Source organism: Zootermopsis nevadensis, unplaced genomic scaffold (genome assembly GCF_977971745.1).
Source record: "Zootermopsis nevadensis isolate Lab colony 2312 unplaced genomic scaffold, Znev_1.0 Znev_ptg000025l, whole genome shotgun sequence".
Lineage (NCBI taxonomy): Eukaryota > Metazoa > Arthropoda > Insecta > Blattodea > Termopsidae > Zootermopsis > Zootermopsis nevadensis.
This window is the reverse complement of record NW_028259157.1, coordinates 321,400-342,787: the sequence shown is the minus strand read 5'-3', so window position 1 is coordinate 342,787 and position 21,388 is coordinate 321,400. Positions and strand designations below refer to the sequence as shown.

Below are 21,388 nucleotides of genomic sequence, written 5' to 3'. Positions count from 1 at the left end.
GCAAAGCCAAGCCAAGCCAAGCCAAGCAAAGCCAAGCCAAGCCAAGCCAAGCCAAGGCAAGCCAAGCCTAGGAAATGCAAGCCAAGCCAAGACAAGCCAAGCCAAGGAAAGCCAAGGCAAGCCAAGCCAAGTCATACCAAGCCAATCTAAGCCAAGCCAAGCCAAGCCAACCTAAGACAACCCAAGCCAAGCCAAGGTAAGCCAAGACAAGGCAAGCCAGAAAAAGGCAAGCCAAGGCAAACCAAGCCAAGGCAAGCCAAGCCAACTCAAGACAAGCCAAGCCAAGCAAAGGCAAGCCAAGGCAAGCAAAGCCAAGCCAAGCTAAGGCAAGCCAAGTCAAGCCAAGCCAAGCCAAGCCAAGGAAAGCCAAGGCAAGCCAAGCCAAGCCAAGCCAAGGCAAACAAGCCAAGCCAAGCCAAGCAAAGCCGAGCCAAGCCAAACCAAGAAAAGCTAAGCCAAGGAAATCCAAGGCAATACAAGGTAAGCCAAGCCAAGCCAAGCCAAAGGAAGCCAAGCCAAACCGAGCCGAGCCAAGGCAATCCAAGCCAAGCCAAGGCCAGCCAAGCCAAGCCAATCTAAGCCAAGACAAGCATACCAAAGCCAAAGAAACCAAGCCAAGGAAAGCCAAGACAAGCCAAGATAAGCCAAACCAATCCAAGTCAAGGCAAGCCAAGCCAAACCAAGCCAAGACTGCCAAGCCAATCCAAGGAAGCCAAGGGAAGCTAAGACAAGGTAAAGCAAGGCAAGCCAAGCTAAGGAAAGCCAAGCCAAGCCAAGCCAAGACAAGCCAAGCCAAGCCAAGCCAAGTGAAGTCAAGCTAAGCCAAAGCAAGCCAAGCCAAAACATGCCAATCCAAGTGAATCCAAGAAAATCCAAGCCAAGCCAAGCCAAGACATGGCAAGCCAAAGCAAGCCAAGCCAATCCAAGCCAAGTTAAGCCAATCCAAGAAAAAGCAAGCCAAGCCATGGCAAGCCAAGCCAAGCCAAGAAAAGCAAAGCCAATTGAAGCCAAGGTAAACCAATCCATGCCAAGCCAAGGAAAGCCAAGCCAAGGTAAACCAAGCCAAGCCAAGTCAAAGCAAGTCAACATTAGCCAAGCCAAGGCAGCCTAGCCAAGCCAAGCCAAGCCTAGGCAAGCCAAGCCAAGCCAAGTCAAGCTAAGCTAAGCCAAGAGAAGCCAAGCCAAGCCAAGCAAACCAAGCCAAGGCAAGCTAAGCCAAGCCATGCCAAGCCAAGCCAAGCTAAGACAATCCAAGCCAAGCCAAAGCTTCCCCAAGGCAAGCCAAGCTAAACCAAGCCAAGGCAAGCCAAGCCAAGCCAAGTTAAGTTAAGCCAAGCCAAGCCAAGACAAGCCAAGGCAAACCAAGGCAAGCCAAAACAATCCAAGCCAAGGCAAGCCAAATCAAGCCAAGTCAAGAAAAGGGAAAGCAAGTCAAGGCAAGCCAAGCCAAGCCAATCGAAGGCAACCCAAGGCAAGCCAAGGAAATCCAAGGCAAGTAAAGCCAAGCTAAGCCAAGCCATGCCAAGGGAAGCCAAGCTAAGCCAAGCCAAGCCAATCAAGCCAAGAAAAGTCAAGCAATGTCAAAGCAAGCGAAGTCAAGCCAAACAAAGCCAAGCCTAAATAAGCCAAGACAAGCCAAGATAAGACAAGCCAAGGCAAGCCAAGGCAAACCAAGGCAAGCCAAGCGAAGGCATGCGAAGCCATGGAAAGCCATGCCAAGCCAAGGCAAGCCAAAACAAGCCAAGACATTTAATCTAAGTAAATCCACGCCAAACCAAGCCAAGACATTTCAAGCCAAAGAAAGCCAAGCCAAGGCAATCTTAGCCAAGCCAAGCCAATCCAAGCAAAGATAAGCCAATCCAAGCTAAGGCAAGCCAAGCCAAGGTAAGCCAAGCCAAGACAAGCCAAGCCAAGGATAGCCATGGCAAGAAAAGCAAAGCCAAGCCAAACCAAGTCAAGCCAAGCCAAGCCAAGCCAAGCCAAGCCAAGCCAAGCCAAGGCAAGCCAAGCCAAGCGAAGGCAAGCCAAGCCAAGGCAAGCCAAGCCAAGGAAAGACAAGGCAAGCCAAGCCAAGTCATGAAAAGCCAAGCCAAGCCAAGAAAAGCAAAGCCAAGCCAAGCCAAGCCAAGCAAAGCCAAGCCAAGCCAAGCCAAGCCAAGGCAAGCCAAGCCTAGCAAAGGCAAGCCAAGCCAAGACAAGCCAAGCCAAGGAAAGCCAAGGCAAGCCAAGCCAAGTCATACCAAGCCAATCTAAGCCAAGCCAAGCCAAGCCAACCTAAGACAACCCAAGCCAAGCCAAGGTAAGCCAAGACAAGGCAAGCCAGAAAAAGGCAAGCCAAGGCAAACCAAGCCAAGGCAAGCCAAGCCAACTCAAGACAAGCCAAGCCAAGCAAAGGCAAGCCAAGGCAAGCAAAGCCAAGCCAAGCTAAGGCAAGCCAAGTCAAGCCAAGCCAAGCCAAGCCAAGGAAAGCCAAGGCAAGCCAAGCCAAGCCAAGCCAAGGCAAACAAGCCAAGCCAAGCCAAGCAAAGCCGAGCCAAGCCAAACGAAGAAAAGCTAAGCCAAGGAAATCCAAGGCAATACAAGGTAAGCCAAGCCAAGCCAAGCCAAAGGAAGCCAAGCCAAACCGAGCCGAGCCAAGGCAATCCAAGCCAAGCCAAGGCCAGCCAAGCCAAGCCAATCTAAGCCAAGACAAGCATACCAAAGCCAAAGAAACCAAGCCAAGGAAAGCCAAGACAAGCCAAGATAAGCCAAACCAATCCAAGTCAAGGCAAGCCAAGCCAAACCAAGCCAAGACTGCCAAGCCAATCCAAGGAAGCCAAGGGAAGCTAAGACAAGGTAAAGCAAGGCAAGCCAAGCTAAGGAAAGCCAAGCCAAGCCAAGCCAAGACAAGCCAAGCCAAGCCAAGCCAAGTGAAGTCAAGCTAAGCCAAAGCAAGCCAAGCCAAAACATGCCAATCCAAGTGAATCCAAGAAAATCCAAGCCAAGCCAAGCCAAGACATGGCAAGCCAAAGCAAGCCAAGCCAATCCAAGCCAAGTTAAGCCAATCCAAGAAAAAGCAAGCCAAGCCATGGCAAGCCAAGCCAAGCCAAGAAAAGCAAAGCCAATTGAAGCCAAGGTAAACCAATCCATGCCAAGCCAAGGAAAGCCAAGCCAAGGTAAACCAAGCCAAGCCAAGTCAAAGCAAGTCAACATTAGCCAAGCCAAGGCAGCCTAGCCAAGCCAAGCCAAGCCTAGGCAAGCCAAGCCAAGCCAAGTCAAGCTAAGCTAAGCCAAGAGAAGCCAAGCCAAGCCAAGCAAACCAAGCCAAGGCAAGCTAAGCCAAGCCATGCCAAGCCAAGCCAAGCTAAGACAATCCAAGCCAAGCCAAAGCTTCCCCAAGGCAAGCCAAGCTAAACCAAGCCAAGGCAAGCCAAGCCAAGCCAAGTTAAGTTAAGCCAAGCCAAGCCAAGACAAGCCAAGGCAAACCAAGGCAAGCCAAAACAATCCAAGCCAAGGCAAGCCAAATCAAGCCAAGTCAAGAAAAGGGAAAGCAAGTCAAGGCAAGCCAAGCCAAGCCAATCGAAGGCAACCCAAGGCAAGCCAAGGAAATCCAAGGCAAGTAAAGCCAAGCTAAGCCAAGCCATGACAAGGGAAGCCAAGCTAAGCCAAGCCAAGCCAATCAAGCCAAGAAAAGTCAAGCAATGTCAAAGCAAGCGAAGTCAAGCCAAACAAAGCCAAGCCTAAATAAGCCAAGACAAGCCAAGATAAGACAAGCCAAGGCAAGCCAAGGCAAACCAAGGCAAGCCAAGCGAAGGCATGCGAAGCCATGCAAAGCCATGCCAAGCCAAGGCAAGCCAAAACAAGCCAAGACATTTAATCTAAGTAAATCCACGCCAAACCAAGCCAAGACATTTCAAGCCAAAGAAAGCCAAGCCAAGGCAATCTTAGCCAAGCCAAGCCAATCCAAGCAAAGATAAGCCAATCCAAGCTAAGGCAAGCCAAGCCAAGGTAAGCCAAGCCAAGCCAAGCCAAGCCTAGCCAAGACAAGGCAAGCACAGCTAAGCCAAGCCAAGCCAAGCCAAGCAAAGCCAAACCAAGTCAAGCCAATAAAAGGCAAGCCAAACCAAGCAAAGCCCAGCCAAGGCAAGCCAAGCCAAGCTAAGCCAAGCCAAATCAAGCCAAGGCAATCTAAACCAAGCCAAGCCAACCAAAGCAAAGCCCAGCCAAGCCAAGCCAAGCCAAGCCAAGCCAGGCCAAGCCAATCTAAACCAAGCCAAGCCAACCAAAGCCAAGCCAAGCCAAGGCAAGCCAAGGCAAGTCAAGGGAAGCTAAGACAAGGTAAAGCAAGGCAAGCCAAGCTAAGGAAAGCAAAGCCAAGCCAAGCCAAGCCAAACCAAGTGAAGACAAGCTAAGCCAAAGAAGCCAAGCCAAAACAAGCCAATCCAAGCCAATCCAAGTAAATCCAAGCCAAGCCAAGCCAAGACATGGCAAGCCAAAGCAAGCCAAGCGAAGGCAAGCTTAGCTAAGCCAAGCCAATCCAAGCCAAGTTAAGCCAATCCGAGCCAAGCAAGCCAAGCCAAGGCAAGCCAAGCCAAGCCAAGCCAATCCAAGCCAAGGTACGCCAATCCAAGCCAAGCCAAGGAAAGCCAAGCCAAGCCAAAGTAAGCCAAGCCAAGCCAAGTCAAAGCAAGCCAAGACAAGCCAAGACAAGGCAGCCCAGCCAAGCCAAGCCAAGGCAAGCCAAGCCAAACCAAGCCAAGCTAAGCTAAGCCAAGAGAAGCCAAGCCAAGCCATGGCAAACCAAGCCAAGGAAAGCTAAGCCAAGCCAAGCCAAGCCAAGCCAAGCCATGCCAAGCTAAGCCAAGCCAAGCCAAGCCAAAGCTTCGCCAAGGCAAGCCAAGCAAAACCAAGCCAAGGCAAGCCAAGCCAAGCCAAGTTAAGTTAAGCCAAGAAAAGCCAAGGCAAGGCAAGCCAAGCCAAACCAAGGGAAGGCAAAATAATAAAAGCCAAATCAAGCCAAACAAAGCCAAGCAAAGAAAAGTCAAACCAATCCAAGGCAAGCCAAGCCAAGCCAATCGAAGGCAACCCAAGGCAAGCCAAGGAAATCCACGGCAAGTAATGCCAAGGCAAGCCAAGCCAAGCCAAGCCAAGCCAAGGGAAGCCAAGGCAAACCAAGGCAAGCCAAGCCAAGGCATGCGAAGCCAAGCCAAGCCATGCCAAGCCAAGGGAAGTCAAAACAAGCCAAGCCATTTAATCCAATTAAATCCAGGCCAAGCCAAGACATGTCAAGCCTAAGCAAGTCAAGCCAAGGCAATCTTAGCCAAGCCAAGCGAATCCAAGCCAAGGAAAGCCAATCCAAGCTATGGCAAGCCAAGCCAAGCCAAGCCAAGCCAAGTCAAGCCAAGAAAAGCCAAGCCAAGCCAAGGCAAGCACAGTTAAGCCAAGCCAAGCCAAGCCAAGCCAAGCCAAACCAAGCCAAGCCAATAAAAGGCAAGCCAAACCAGGCAAAGCCCAGCCAAAGCAAGCCAAGCCAAGCCAAGCCAAGCCAAGCCAAGCCAAGCCAAGCCAAATCAAGCAAGGCAAGCCAAGCCTAGGAAAGTTAAGCCAAGGCAAGCTAAGCCAAGCAAAGCAAAGCCAGGCCAAGCCAATCTAAGCCAAGCCAAGCCAACCAAAGCCAAGCCAAGAAAAGGCAAGCCAAGCCAAGTCAAGCCAAAACAAGCCAAGCCTAGCTCTGCCAAGCCATTCCAAACCAAGCCAAGCCATTCAAGCCAAGACATGCCAAGGCAAGCAAAGAGAAGCCAAGCCTAGGAAAGCCAAGCCAAGCCAAGATAAGCCAAGAAAAGCCAAGTCAAGACAAGCAAAGCCAAGCCAAGCCAAGGCAGCAAAGCCAATCCAAGGAAGCCAAGGCAAGCTAAGACAAGGTAAAGCAAGGCAAGCCAAGCTAAGGAAAGCCAAGACAAGCCAAGCCAAGACAAGCCAAGACAAGCCAAGTGAAAACAAGCCAAGCCAAGCCAAACCAAGCCAATCCAATCGAAGCTAAGCTAATCCAAGCCAAGGAAAGCCAAGCCAAGGCAAGCCAAGCCAAACCAAGCCAAGGCAAGCCAACGCAAGCTAAGTTAATCTAAGACAATCCTAACCAAGGCAAGCCAAGACTAACAAAGCCAAGCCAAGCGAAGCCAAGGGAAGCTAAGCCAAGCTAAGCCAAGCCAAGCAAAGCCAAGCCAAGGCAAGCAAGCCAGGCCAAGCCAAGCCAAGCCAAGTCTAGCCAATCCAAGCCAAGGCAAGCCAAGACAAGGCAAACCAAGCCAAACCAAGGCAAGCAAGTCAAGCCAAGCCAAGGCAAGACAAAGAAAAGCCAAGCCATGCCAAGCCAATCGAAGGCAAGGGAAGCCAAGGCAAACAAAGCCAAGGCAAGCCAAAACCTCTCAATCCAAGGCAAGCCAAGAGAATCAAAGCGAAACCAAACCAAGCCAAGGCAAGCCAAGCCAAACAAATACAAGCCAAGCCAAGCTAAGGAAAGCCAAGCCAAGTCAAGCCGGGCCAAGCCAAGCCATGCCAATGCAAGCGAAGCCAAGCCAAACCAAGCGAAGGCAAGCTAAGTCAAGCCAAAACAATCCAAGCCAAGCCATGCCAAGACAAGCCAAACCAACCAAGCCAAGCCAAGCCAAGCCAAGCCAAGCCAAGCCAAGGCAAGCCAAGCCTAGCGAAGGCAAGCCAAGCCAAGACAAGCCAAGCCAAGGAAAGCCAAGGCAAGCCAAGCCAAGTAATGCCAAGCCAATCTAAGCCAAGCCAAGCCAAGCCAACCTAAGACAAGCCAAGCCAAGGTAAGCCAAGACAAGGCAAGCCAGAAAAAGGCAAGCCAAGGCAAACCAAGCCAAGGCAAGCCAAGCCAATTCAAGACAAGCCAAGCCAAGCAAAGGCAAGCCAAGGCAAGCAAAGCCAAGCCAAGCTAAGGCAAGCCAAGTCAAGCCAAGCCAAGGCAAGTCAAGCCAAGCCAAGCCAAGCCAAGGAAAGCCAAGGCAAGCCAAGCCAAGCCAAGCCAAGCCAAAGCAAACAAGCCAAGCCAAGCCAAGCCAAGCCAAGCCAAGCCGAGCCAAGCCAAGCCAAGCCAAGCCAAACCAAGGTAAGTCAAGCCAAGCCAAGAAAAACCAAGCCAAGGGACGCCAAACAAGCCAAGCCATGGCCAATGCAAACAAATCCAAGGCAAGCAAGGCCAAGCCAAGCCAAGGCAAGCCAAGCCATGGCAAGCCAAGCCAAGCCAAGAAAAGCAAAGCCAAGCCAAGCCAAGCCAAGCCAAGCCAAGTCAAGCCTAGCCAAGCCAAGCCAAGCCAAGGCAAGCCAAGCCAAGGCAGCCAAGCCAAGCGAAGGCAAGTCAAGCCAAGACAAGACAAGCCAAGAAAAGCCAAGGCAAGCCAAACCAAGCCAAGCCAATGCAACCAAGCCAAGCCAAGCCAAGAAAACCAAAGCCAAGCCAAGCCAAGTCAAGCCAGGCCAAGGCAAGCCAAGCCAAGCCAAGCCAAAACAAGACAAACCAAGCCAAGCCAAGCCAAGCGAACGCAAGCCAAGCCAAGAGAAGCCAAGCCAAGGAAAGCCAAGGCAAGACAAGCAAATCCAAGCCAAGCCAAGCCAAGGCAAGCCAAACCAAGCCAAGCCAAGGCAAGCCAAGCCTAGCGAAGGCAAGCCAAGCCAAGACAAGCCAAGCCAAAGAAAGCCAAGGCAAGCCAAGCCATGTCATGCCAAGCCAAGCCAAGCCAAGCCAAGCCAAGAAAATCAAAGCCAAGCCAAGCAAAGCCAAGCCAAGCCAAGCCAAGCTAAGGCAAGCCAAGCCTAGCGAAGGCAAGCCAAGCCAAGACAAGCCAAGCCAAGGAAAGCCAAGGCAAGCCAAGCCAAGTCATGCCAAGCCAATCTAAGCCAAGCCAAGCCAAGCCAACTTAAAACAAGCCAAGCAAAGCCAAGGTAAGCCAAGACAAGGCAAGCCAGAAAAAGGCAAGCCAAGGCAAACCAAGCCAAGGCAAGCCAAGCCAACTCAAGACTAGTCAAGCCAAGCAAAGGCAAGCCAAGACAAGCAAAGCCAAGCCAAGCTAAGGCATGCCAAGTCAAGCCAAGCCCAATCAAATCAAGAAAAGCCAAGCCAAGCCAAGGAAAGCCAAGGCAAGCCGAGCCAAGCCAATCCAAGCCAAGACAAGCCAAGGAATTCCAAGGCAAGCCAAGGTAAGCCAAGCCAAGCCAAGCCAAAGGAAGCCAAGCCAAGCCGAGCCGAGCCAAGCCGAGCCAAGCCAATCCAAGCCAAGCCAAGCCGAGCCAAGCCAATCCAAGCCAAGGCAAGCCAAGGAAATCCAAGGCAAGGAAAGGTAAGCCAAGCCAAGCCAAGCCAAAGGAAGCCAAGCCAAGCCGAGCCGAGCCAAGGCAATCCAAGCCAAGCCAAGGCCAGCCAATCCAAGGCAAGCCAAGCCAAGGCTAGCAAAGGCAAGCCAAGCCAAGGAAAGCCAAGCCAAGGCAAGCTAAACTAAGCCAAGCGAAGCCAAGGCAAACCAAAGCAAGCCAAGCCAAGCCAAGCCAAACCAAGGCAAGCCAAGCCAAGCCAAGCCAATCCAAGTCAAGCTAGGACAAGCCAAGCGAAGCCAAGTCAGGGCAAGCCAAGCCAAGCCAAGCCGAGCCAAGGTAATCCAAGCCAAGTCAATGCCAGACAAGTCAAGACAAGCAAAGCCAAGGCAAGCAAAGGCAAGCCAAGCCAAAGAAAGCCAAGCCAAGGCAAGCCAAAACAAACCAAGCCAAGCCAAGGCAACACAAAGCAAGCCAAGTCAAACCAAGCCAAGGCAAGCCAAGCAAAGAAAATTCAAGGCAAGCCAAGCCAAGGCAACCCAAGCCAAGATAACAAAAGCAAGGCAAGCCAAACCAAGGTTATTCAAGCCAAGCCAAGCGAAGCCAAGCTAAAGCAAACAATGTCAAGCTAAGCCAAGCCAAGGCAAGCCATGGCAAGCCAAGCCAAGCCAAGCCAAGCCAAGCAAAGAGAAGCAAAGGCAAGTCAATCCAAGCCAAGAATAACCAAGCCAAGCCAAGCCAAGTCAAGCCAAGCCAAGGCAGCCAAGCCAATCGAAGGCAAGTCAAGAGAAGACAAGACAAGCCAAGGAAAGCCAAGGCTAGCCAAACCAAGCCAAGCCAAGGCAACCAAACCAAGCCAAGCCAAGAAAATCAAAGCCAAGCCAAGCCAAGTCAAGCCAAGCCAAGGCAAGCCAAGCCAAGCCAAGCCAAGCCAAGACAAGCCAAGGCAAGCCAAGCCAAGCGAACGCAAGCCAAGCCAAGACAAGCCAAGCCAAGGAAAGCCAAGGCAAGAAAAGCAAAGCCAAACCAAGTCAAGCCAAGCCAAGCCAAGCCAAGCCAAGCCAAGGCAAGTCAAGCCAAGCCAAGCCAAGGCAAGCCAAGCCAAGCGAAGACAAGCCAAGCCAAGCCAAGACAAACCAAGCCAAGGAAAGACAAGGCAAGCCAAGCCAAGTCATGCCAAGCCAAGCCAAGCCAAGCCAAGCCAAGAAAAGCAAAGCCAAGCCTAGCCAAGCAAAGCCAAGCCAAGCCAAGCCAAGGCAAGCCAAGCCAAGCCAAGGCAAGCCAAGCCTAGCGAAGGCAAGCCATGCCAAGACAAGCCAAGCCAAGGAAAGCCAAGGCAAGCCAAGCCAAGTCATGCCAAGCCAATCTAAGCCAAGCCAAGCCAAGCCAACCTAAGACAAGCCAAGGTAAGCCAAGACAAGGCAAGCCAGAAAAAGGCAAGCCAAGGCAAACCAAGCCAAGGCAAACCAAGCCAAGGCAAGCCAAACCAACTCAAGACAAGCCAAGCCAAGCAAAGGCAAGCCAAGGCAAGCAAAGCCAAGCCAAGCTAAGGCAAGCCAAGTCAAGCCAAGCCAAGGCAAGTCAAGCCAAGCCAAGCCAAGCCAAGGAAAGCAAAGGCAAGAAAGCCAAGCCAAGCCAAGGCAAACAAGCCAAGTTAAGACAATCCGAGCCAAGCAAGCCAAGCCAAGGCAAGCCAAGCCAAGCCAAGCCAAGCCAATCCAAGCCAAGGTACGCCAATCCAAGCCAAGCCAAGGAAAGCCAAGCCAAGCCAAGGTAAGCCAAGCCAAGCCAAGTCAAATCAAGCCAAGACAAGCCAAGAGAAGGCAGCCCAGCCTAGCCAAGCCAAGGCAAGCCAAGTTAAACCAAGCCAAGCTAAGCTAAGCCAAGAGAAGCCAAGGCAAACCAAGCCAAGGAAAGCTAAGCCAAGCCAAGCCAAGCCAAGCTAAGCCAAGCCAAGCCAAGCCAAAGCTTCGCCAAGGCAAGCCAAGCAAAACCAAGCCAAGGTAAGCCAAGCCAAGCCAAGTTAAGTTAAGCCAAGAAAAGCCAAGGCAAGGCAAGCCAAGCCAAACCAAGCCAAGCCAATAAAAGGCAAGCCAAACCAAGCAAAGCAAAGCAAAGCAAAAGCAAGGCAAAATAATAAAAGCCAAATCAAGCCAAACAAAACCAAGCCAAGAAAAGTCAAACCAAGCCAAGGCAAGCCAAGCCAAGCCAATCGAAGGCAACCCAAGGCAAGCCAAGGAAATCCAAAGCAAGTAATGCCAAGGCAAGCCAAGCCAAGCCAAGCCAAGGGAAGCCAAGCTAAGCCAAGCCAAGCCAATCCAAGCCAAGCCAAGTCAAGCCATGCCAAAGCAAGCGAAGTCAAGCCAAACCAAGCAAAGGCAAGCCAAGACAAACCAAATTAAGCCAAGCCTAAATAAGCAAAGCCAAGCCAAGATAAGACAAGCCAAGGCAAGCCAAGGCAAACCAAGGCAAGCCAAGCCAAGGCATGCGGAGCCAAGCCAAGCCATGCCAAGCCAAGAGAAGTCAAAACAAGCCAAGCCATTTAATCCAATTAAATCCAGGCCAAGCCAAGACATGTCAAGCCTAAGCAAGTCAAGCCAAGGCAATCTTAGCCAAGCCAAGCCATTCCAAGCCAAGGAAAGCCAATCCAAGCTATGGCAAGCCAAGCCAAGCCAAGCCAAGCCAAGACAAGCCAAGAAAAGCCAAGCCAAGCCAAGGCAAGCACAGCTAAGCCAAGCCAAGCCAAGCCAAGCCAAGCCAAACCAAGCCAAGCCAATAAAAGGCAAGCCAAACCAAGCAAAGCCCAGCCAAAGCAAGCCAAGCCAAGCCAAGCCAAGCCAAGCCAAGCCAAATCAAGCCAAGGCAAGCCAAGCCTAGGAAAGTTAAGCCAAGGCAAGCTAAGCCAAGAAAAGCAAAGCCAGGCCAAGCCAATCTAAGCCAAGCCAAGCCAACCAAAGCCAAGCCAAGAAAAGGCAAGCCAAGCCAAGTCAAGCCAAAACAAGCCAAGCCATTCAAGCCAAGACATGCCAAGGCAAGCAAAGCCAAGCCAAGCCTAGGAAAGCCAAGCCAAGCCAAGATAGGCCAAGAAAAGCCAAGTCAAGACAAGCAAAGCCAAGCCAAGCCAAGGCAGCCAAGCCAATCCAAGGAAGCCAAGGCAAGCTAAGACAAGGTAAAGCAAGGCAAGCCAAGCTAAGGAAAGCCAAGACAAGCCAATCCAAGACAAGAGAAGACAAGCCAAGTGAAAACAAGCCAAGCCAAGCCAAACCAAGCCAATCCAATCGAAGGTAAGCTAATCCAAGCCAAGGAAAGCCAAGCCAAGGCAAGCCAAGCCAAACCAAGCCAAGGCAAGCCAACGCAAGCTAAGTTAATCTAAGACAATCCTAAACAAGGCAAGGCAAGACTAACAAAGCCAAGCCAAGCGAAGCCAAGGGAAGCTAAGCCAAGCTAAGCCAAGCCAAGCAAAGCCAAGCCAAGGCAAGCAAAGCCAGGCCAAGCCAAGCCAAGCCAAGTCTAGTCAATCCAAGCCAAGGCAAGCCAAGACAAGGCAAACCAAGCCAAACCAAGGCAAGCAAGTCAAGCCAAGCCAAGGCAAGACAAAGAAAAGCCAAGCCATGCCAAGCCAATCGAAGGCAAGGGAAGCCAAGGCAAACAAAGCCAAGGCAAGCCAAGACCTCTCAATCCAAGGCAAGCCAAGAGAATCAAAGCGAAACCAAGCCAAGCCAAGGCAAGCCAAGCCAAACAAATCCAAGCCAAGCCAAGCCAAGGAAAGCCAAGCCAAGTCAAGCCGGGCCAAGCCAAGCCATGCTAATGCAAGCGAAGCCAAGCCAAACCAAGCGAAGGCAAGCTAAGTCAAGCCAAAACAATCCAAGCCAAGCCATGCCAAGACAGGCCAAACCAACCAAGCCAAGCCAAGCCAAGCCAAGCCAAGCCAAGCCAAGCCAAGCCAAGGCAAGCCAAGCCTAGCGAAGGCAAGCCAAGCCAAGACAAGCAAAGCCAAGGAAAGCCAAGGCAAGCCAAGCCAAGTCATGCCAAGCCAATCTAAGCCAAGCCAAGCCAAGCCAACCTAAGACATCCAAGCCAAGCCAAGGTAAGCCAAGACAAGGCAAGCCAGAAAAAGGCAAGCCAAGGCAAACCAAGCCAAGGCAAGCCAAGCCAATTCAAGACAAGCCAAGCCAAGAAAAGGCAAGCCAAGGCAAGCAAAGCCAAGCCAAGCTAAGGCAAGCCAAGTCAAGCCAAGCCAAGGCAAGTCAAGCCAAGCCAAGCCAAGGAAAGCCAAGGCAAGCCAAGCCAAGCCAAGCCAAAGCAAATAAGCCAAGCCAAGCCAAGTCGAGCCAAGCCAAGCCAAGCCACCCAAACCAAGGTAAGTCAAGCCAAGCCAAGAAAAACCAAGCCAAGGGACGCCAAACAAGCCAAGCCATGGCCAATGCAAACAAATCCAAAGCAAGCAAGGCGAAGCCAAGCCAAGGCAAGCCAAGCCAAGCTAAGCCAAGCCAAGCCAAGCCAAGTCAAGCCTAGCCAAGCCAAGCCAAGCCAAGGCAAGCCAAGCCAAGCCAAGGCAGCCAAGCCAAGCGAAGGCAAGTCAAGCCAAGACAAGACAAGTTAAGGAAAGCCAAGGCAAGCCAAACCAAGCCAAGCCAATGCAACCAAGCCAAGCCAAGCCAAGAAAACCAAAGCCAAGCCAAGCCAAGTCAAGCCAAGCCAAGGCAAGCCAAGCCAAGCCAAGCCAAGCCAAGACAAACCAAGCCAAGCCAAGCCAAGCGAACGCAAGCCAAGCCAAGACAAGCCAAGCCAAGGAAAGCCAAGGCAAGACAAGCAAATCCAAGCCAAGCCAAGCCAAGCCAAGCCAAGGCAAGCCAAGCCAAGTCAAGCCAAGGCAAGCCAAGCCAAGCGAAGTCAAGCCAAGCCAAGACAAGCCAAGCCAAGGAAAGCCAAGGCAAGCCAAGCCGTGTAATGCCAAGCCAAGCCAAGCCAAGGAAAGCCAAGGCAAGCCAAGCCGTGTAATGCCAAGCCAAGCCAAGCCAAGCAAAGCCAAGAAAAGCAAAGCCAAGCCAAGCCTAGCGAAGGCAAGCCAAGCCAAGACAAGCCAAGCCAAGGAAAGCCAAGGCAAGCCAAGCCAAGTCATGCCAAGCCAATCTTAGCCAAGCCAAGCCAAGCAAACCTAAGACAAGCCAAGCCAAGCCAAGGTAAGCCAAGACAAGGCAAGCCAGAAAAAGGCAAGCCAAGGCAAACCAAGCCAAGGCAAGCCAAGCCAACTCAAGACTAGCCAAGCCAAGCAAACGCAAGCCAAGACAAGCAAAGCCAAGCCAAGCTAAGGCATGCCAAGTCAAGCCAAGCCAAGGCAAGTCAAGAAAAGCCAAGCCAAGCCAAGGAAAGCCAAGGCAAGCCGAGCCAAGCCAATCCATGCCAAGCCAAGCCAAGGAAATCCAAGGCAAGCCAAGGTAAGCCAAGCCAAGCCAAAGGAAGCCAAGCCAAGCCGAGCCGAGCCAAGCCGAGCCAAGCCAATCCAAGCCAAGCCAAGCCAAGCCGAGCCAAGCCAATCCAAGCCAAGCCAAGGAAATCCAAGGCAAGCCAAGGTAAGCCAAGCCAAGCCAAGCCAAAGGAAGCCAAGCCAAGCCGAGCCGAGCCAAGGCAATCCAAGCCAAGCCAAGGCCAGCCAAGCCAAGGCAAGCCAAGCCAAGGCTAGCAAAGGCAAGCCAAGCCAAGGAAAGCCAAGCCAAGGCAAGCTAAACTAAGCCAAGCGAAGCCAAGGCAAACCAAAGCAAGCCAAGCCAAGACAAGCCAAACCAAGGCAAGCCAAGCCAAGCCAAGCCAATCCAAGTCAAGCTAGGACAAGCCAAGCCAAGCCAAGCCAAGCGAAGCCAAGTCAGGGCAAGCCAAGCCAAGCCAAGCCGAGCCAAGGCAATCCAAGCCAAGTCAAGGCCAGCCAAACCAAGACAAGCAAAGCCAAGGCAAGCAAAGGCAATACAAGCCAAAGAAAGCCAAGCCAAGGCAAGCCAAAACAAACCAAGCCAAGCAAAGGCAACACAAAGCAAGCCAAGTCAAACCAAGTCAAGGCAAGCCAAGCAAAGAAAATTCAAGGCAAGCAAAGCCAAGGCAACCCAAGCCAAGGCAAACAAAAGCAAGGCAAGCCAAACCAAGGTAATTCAAGCCAAGCCAAGCGAAGCCAAGCTAAAGAAAACAATGTCAAGCTAAGCCAAGCCAAGGCAAGCCAAGGCAAGCCAAGGCAAGCCAAGCCAAGCCAAGCCATGCCAAGCCAAGCAAAGAGAAGCAAAGGCAAGTCAATCCAAGCCAAGAATAACCAAGCCAAGCCACGCCAAACAAGCCAAGCCATGGCCAATGCAAACAAATCCAAGGCAAGCCAGGCCAAGCCAAGCCAAGGCAAGCCAAGCCATGGCAAGCCTAGCCAAACCAAGAAAAGCAAAGCCAAGCCAAGCCAAGCCAAGCCAAGTCAAGCCTAGCCAAGCCAAGCCAAGCCAAGGCAAGCCAAGCCAAGGCAGCCAAGCCAATCGAAGGCAAGTCAAGCCAAGACAAGACAAGCCAAGGAAAGCCAAGGCAAGCCAAACCAAGCCAAGCCAAGGCAACCAAACAAAGCCAAGCCAAGAAAATCAAAGCCAAGCCAAGCCAAGTCAAGCCAAGCCAAGGCAAGCCAAGTCAAGGCAAGCCAAGCCAAGCCATGCCAAGCCAAGACAAGCCAAGGCAAGCCAAGCCAAGCGAACGCAAGCCAAGCCAAGACAAGCCAAGCCAAGGAAAGCCAAGGCAAGAAAAGCAAAGCCAAGCCAAACCAAGTCAAGCCAAGCCAAGCCAAGCCAAGGCAAGCCAAGCCAAGGCAAGTCAAGCCAAGCCAAGCCAAGGCAAGCCAAGCCAAGCGAAGACAAGCCAAGCCAAGACAAGCCAAGCCAAGGAAAGCCAAGGCAAGGCAAGCCAAGTCATGCCAAGCCAAGCCAAGCCAAGCCAAGCCAAGAAAAGCAAAGCCAAGCCTAGCCAAGCAAAGCCAAGCCAAGCCAAGCCAAGGCAAGCCAAGCCAAGCCAAGGCAAGCCTAGCCTAGCGAAGGCAAGCCAAGCCAAGACAAGCCAAGCCAAGGAAAGCCAAGGCAAGCCAAGCCAAGTCATGCCAAGGCAATCTAAGAAAAGCCAAGCCAAGCCAACCTAAGACAAGCCAAGGTAAGCCAAGACAAGGCAAGCCAGAAAAAGGCAAGCCAAGGCAAACCAAGCCAAGACAAACCAAGCCAAGGCAAGCCAAGCCAACTCAAGACAAGCCAAGCCAAGCAAAGGCAAGCCAAGGCAAGCAAAGCCAAGCCAAGCTAAGGCAAGCCAAGTCAAGCCAAGCCAAGGAAAGTCAAGCCAAGCCAAGCCAAGCCAAGGAAAGCCAAGGCAAGCCAAGCCAAGCGAAGCCAAGGCAAACAAGCCAAGTTAAGCCAAGCCAAGCCAAGCCAAGCCAAGCCGAGCCAAGCCAAACCAAGACAAGCCAAGGCCAGCAAAGGCAAGCCAAGCCAAGGAAAGCCAAGCCAAGGCAAGCTAAACCAAGCCAAGCTAAGCCAAGGCAAACCAAAGCAAGCCAAGCCAAGCCAAGCCAAACCAAGGCAAGCCAAGCCAAGCCAAGCCAATCCAAGTCAAGCTAGGACAAGCCAAGTCAAGCCAAGCCAAGCGAAGCCAAGCCACGGCAAGCCAAGCCAAGCCAAGCCGAGCCAAGGCAATCCAAGCCAAGTCAAGGCCAGCCAAGTCAAGACAAGCCAAGCCAAGGCAAGCAAAGGTAAGCCAAGCCAAGGAAAGCCAAGCCAATTCAAGCCAAACCAAACCAAGCCAAGCCAAGGCAACACAAAGCAAGCCAAGACTAACCAAGCCAAGGCAAGCGAAGCAAAGACAATTTAAGGCAAGCCAAGCCATGGCAACCCAAGCCAAGGCAAACAGAAGCAAGGCAAGCCAATCCAAGGTAATTCAAGCCAAGCCAAGCGAAGCCAAGCTAAAGCAAACAAAGTCAAGCTAAGCCAAGCCAAGGCAAGCCAAGCCCAGCCAAGCAAAGAGAAGCAAAGGCTAGTCAAGCCAAGCCAAGAAAAACCAAGCCAAACCACGCCAAACATGCCAAGCCATGGCCAATGCAAACAAATCCAAGGCAAGCCAGGCAAATCCAAGCCAAGGCAAGCCAAGCCATGGCAAGCTCAGCCAAGCTAAGAAAAGCAAAGCCAAGCCAAGCCAAGCCAAGCCAAGTCAAGCCTAGCTAAGCCAAGCCAAGCCAAGGCAAGACAAGCCAAGGCAGCCAATCCAAGCCAAGGCAAGTCAAGCCAAGACAAGACAAGCCAAGGAAAGCCAAGGCAAGCCAAACAAAGCCAAGCCAAGGCAACCAAGCCAAGCCAAGCCAAGAAAATCAAAGCCAAGCCAAGCCAAGTCAAGCCAAGCCAAGCCAAGCCAAGCCAAGAAAAACCAAGCCAAGCCAAGCGAAGCGAACGCAAGCCAAGCCAAGACAAGCCAAGCCAAGGAAAGCCAAGGCAAGAAAAGCAAAGCCAAGCCAAACGAAGTCAAGCCAAGCCAAGCCAAGCCAAGCCAAGGCTAGCCAAGCCAAGCCAAGCCAAGGCAAGCCAAGCCAAGCGAAGGCAAGCCAAGCCAAGACAAGCCAAGCCAAGGAAAGCCAAGGCAAGCCAAGCCAAGTCATGCCAAGCCAAGCCAAGCCAAGCCAAGCCAAGAAAAGCAAAGCCAAGCCAAGCCAAGCAAAGCCAAGCCAAGCAAAGCCAAGCCAAGCCAAGCCAAGGCAAGACAAGCCTAGCGAAGGCAAGCCAAGCGAAGACAAGCCAAGCCAAGAAAAGCCAAGGCAAGCCAAGAAAAGTCATGCCAAGCCAATCTAAGCCAAGCCAAGCCAACCTAAGAGAAGCCAAGCCAAGCCAAGGTAAGCCAAGACAAGGCAAGCCAGAAAAGGCAAGCCAAGGCAAACCAAGCCAAGGCAAGCCAAGCCAACTCAAGACAAGCCAAGCCAAGCAAAGGCAAGCCAAGGCAAGCAAAGCCAAGCCAAGCTAAGGCAAGCCAAGTCAAGCCAAGCCAAGGCAAGTCAAGCCAAGCCAAGCCAAGCCAAGGAAAGCCAAGGCAAGCCAAGCAAAGCCAAGCCAAGGCAAACAAGCCAAGCCAAGCCAAGCCAAGTCAAGCCAAGCCGAGCCAAGCCAAACCAAGCCAAGCCAAGCCAAGGAATCCAAGGCAAGCCAAGGTAAGCCAAGCCAAGCCAAGCCAAAGGAAGCCAAGCCAAGCCGAGCCGAGCCAAGGCAATCCAAGCCAAGCCAAGGCCAGCCAAGCCAAGGCAAGCCAAGCCAAGGCAAGCAAAGGCAAGCCAAGCCAAGGAAAGCCAAGACAAGGCAAGCTAAACCAAGCCAAGCTAAGCCAAGGCAAACCAAAGCAAGCGAAGCCAAGCCAAGCCAAACCAAGGCAAGCCAAGCCAGGCCAAGCCAATCCAAGTCAAGCTAGGACAAGCCAAGCCAAGCCAAGCGAAGCCAAGCCAGGGCAATCCAAGCCAAGCCAAGCCGAGCCAAGGCAATCGAAGCCAAGTCAAGGCCAGCCAAGTCAAGACAATCCAAGCCAAGGCAAGCAAAGACAAGCCAAGCCAAGGAAAGTCAAGCCAAGGCAAGCCAAAACAAACCAAGCCAAGCCAAGGCAACACAAAGCAAACCAAGCCAAACCAAGCCAAGGCAAGCCAAGCAAAGACAATTCAAGGCAAGCCAAGCAAAGGCAACCCAATCGAAGGCAAACAAAAGCAAGGCAAGCCAATCCAAGGTAATTCAAGCCAAGCCAAGCGAAGCCAAGCTAAAGCAAACAAAGTCAAGTTAAGCCAAGCCAAGGCAAGACAATGCAAGCCAAGCCAAGCCAAGCCATCCAAGCCAAGCAAAGAGAAGCAAAGGCAAGTCAAGCCAAGCCAAGAAAAACCAAGCCAAGCTACGCCAAACAAGCCAAGCCATGGCTAATGCAAACAAATCCAAGGCAAGCCAGGCCAAGCCAAGCCAAGGCAAGCCAAGCCATGGCAAGCCAAGCCAAGCCATGAAAAGCAAAGCCAAGCCAAGCCAAGCCAAGTCAAGCCTAGCCAAGCCAAGCCAAGCCAAGGCAAGCCAAGCCAAGGCAGCCAAGCCAAGCGAAGGCAAGTCAAGCCAAGACAAGACAAGAAAAGGAAAGCCAAGGCAAGCCAAACCAAGCCAAGCCCATTCAACTAAACCAAGCCAAGTCAAGAAAATCAAAGCCAAGCCAAGCCAAGTCAAGCCAAGCCAAGGCAAGCCAAGCCAAGACAAGCCAAGGCAAGCCAAGCCAAGCGAACGCAAGCCAAGCCAAGACAAGCCAAGCCAAGGATAGCCAAGGCAAGAAAAGCAAAGCCAAGCCAAACCAAGTCAAGCCAAGCCAAGCCAAGCCAAGCCAAGCCAAGCCAAGCCAAGCCAAGCCAAGCCAAGCCAAGCGAACGCAAGCCAAGCCAAGACAAGCCAAGCAAAGGAAAGCCAAGGCAAGAAAAGCAAAGCCAAGCCAAACCAAGTCAAGCCAATCCAAGCCAAGCCAAGCCAAGCCAAGCCAAGGCAAGTCAAGCCAAGCCAAGCCAATTCAAGCCAAGCCAAGCGAAGACAAGCCAAGCCAAGCGAAGACAAGCCAAGCCAAGGAAAGCCAAGGCAAGCCAAGCCAAGTCATGCCAAGCCAAGCCAAGCCAAGCCAAGAAAAGCAAAGCCAAGCCTAGCCAAGCAAAGCCAAGCCAAGCCAAGGCAAGCCAAGCCAAGCCAAGGCAAGCCAAGCCTAGCGAAGGCAAGCCAAGCCAAGACAAGCCAAGCCAAGGAAAGCCAAGGCAAGCCAAGCCAAGTCATGCCAAGCCAATCTAAGCCAAGCCAAGCCAAGCCAACCTAAGACATCCAAGCCAAGCCAAGGTAAGCCAAGACAAGGCAAGCCAGAAAAAGGCAAGCCAAGGCAAACCAAGCCAAGGCAAGCCAAGCCAATTCAAGACAAGCCAAGCCAAGAAAAGGCAAGCCAAGGCAAGCAAAGCCAAGCCAAGCTAAGGCAAGCCAAGTCAAGCCAAGCCAAGGCAAGTCAAGCCAAGCCAAGCCAAGGAAAGCCAAGGCAAGCCAAGCCAAGCCAAGCCAAAGCCAATAAGCCAAGCCAAGCCAAGTCGAGCCAAGCCAAGCCAAGCCAAGCCAAACCAAGGTAAGTCAAGCCAAGCCAAGAAAAACCAAGCCAAGGGACGCCAAACAAGCCAAGCCATGGCCAATGCAAACAAATCCAAAGCAAGCAAGGCGAAGCCAAGCCAAGGCAAGCCAAGCCAAGCTAAGCCAAGCCAAGCCAAGCCAAGTCAAGCCTAGCCAAGCCAAGCCAAGCCAAGGCAAGCCAAGCCAAGCCAAGGCAGCCAAGCCAAGCGAAGGCAAGTCAAGCCAAGACAAGACAAGTTAAGGAAAGCCAAGGCAAGCCAAACCAAGCCAAGCCAATGCAACCAAGCCAAGCCAAGCCAAGAAAACCAAAGCCAAGCCAAGCCAAGTCAAGCCAAGCCAAGGCAAGCCAAGCCAAGCCAAGCCAAGCCAAGACAAACCAAGCCAAGCCAAGCCAAGCGAACGCAAGCCAAGCCAAGACAAGCCAAGCCAAGGAAAGCCAAGGCAAGACAAGCAAATCCAAGCCAAGCCAAGCCAAGCCAAGCCAAGGCAAGCCAAGCCAAGTCAAGCCAAGGCAAGCCAAGCCAAGCGAAGGCAAGCCAAGCCAAGACAAGCCAAGCCAAGGAAAGCCAAGGCAAGCCAAGCCGTGTAATGCCAAGCCAAGCCAAGCCAAGCAAAGCCACGTAAAGCAAAGCCAAGCCAAGCAAAGCCAAGCCAAGCCAAGCCAAGCCAAGCTAAGGCAAGCCAAGCCTAGCGAAGGCAAGCCAAGCCAAGACAAGCCAAGCCAAGGAAAGCCAAGGCAAGCCAAGCCAAGTCATGCCAAGCCAATCTTAGCCAAGCCAAGCCAAGCCAACCTAAGACAAGCCAAGCCAAGCCAAGGTAAGCCAAGACAAGGCAAGCCAGAAAAAGGCAAGCCAAGGCAAACCAAGCCAAGGCAAGCCAAGCCAACTCAAGACTAGCCAAGCCAAGCAAACGCAAGCCAAGACAAGCAAAGCCAAGCCAAGCTAAGGCATGCCAAGTCAAGCCAAGCCAAGGCAATTCAAGAAAAGCCAAGCCAAGCCAAGGAAAGCCAAGGCAAGCCGAGCCAAGCCAATCCATGCCAAGCCAAGCCAAGGAAATCCAAGGCAAGCCAAGGTAAGCCAAGCCAAGCCAAAGGAAGCCAAGCCAAGCCGAGCCGAGCCAAGCCGAGCCAAGCCAATCCAAGCCAAGCCAAGCCAAGCCGAGCCAAGCCAATCCAAGCCAAGCCAAGCCAAGGAAATCCAAGGCAAGCCAAGGAAAGCCAAGCCAAGCCAAGCCAAAGGAAGCCAAGCCAAGCCGAGCCGAGCCAAGGCAATCCAAGCCAAGCCAAGGCCAGCCAAGCCAAGGCAAGCCAAGCCAAGGCTAGCAAAGGCAAGCCAAGCCAAGGAAAGCCAAGCCAAGGCAAGCTAAACTAAGCCAAGCGAAGCCAAGGCAAACCAAAGCAAGCCAAGCCAAGACAAGCCAAACCAAGGCAAGCCAAGCCAAGCCAAGCCAATCCAAGTCAAGCTAGGACAAGCCAAGCCAAGCCAAGCCAAGCGAAGCCAAGTCAGGGCAAGCCAAGCCAAGCCAAGCCGAGCCAAGGCAATCCAAGCCAAGTCAAGGCCAGCCAAACCAAGACAAGCAAAGCCAAGGCAAGCAAAGGCAATACAAGCCAAAGAAAGCCAAGCCAAGGCAAGCCAAAACAAACCAAGCCAAGCAAAGGCAACACAAAGCAAGCCAAGTCAAACCAAGCCAAGGCAAGCCAAGCAAAGAAAATTCAAGGCAAGCAAAGCCAAGGCAACCCAAGCCAAGGCAAACAAAAGCAAGGCAACCCAAACCAAGGTAATTCAAGCCAAGCCAAGCGAAGCCAAGCTAAAGAAAACAATGTCAAGCTAAGCCAAGCCAAGGCAAGCCAAGTCAAGCCAAGGCAAGCCAAGCCAAGCCAAGCCATGCCAAGCCAAGCAAAGAGAAGCAAAGGCAAGTCAATCCAAGCCAAGAATAACCAA

General features: G+C 52.5%; 1 pseudogene; it reads left to right on the top strand.

The window, feature by feature from the left end:
- Positions 1-21,388, top strand: part of LOC147872594 (uncharacterized) — a 131,626-nt pseudogene that overhangs the window by 14,531 nt on the left and 95,707 nt on the right.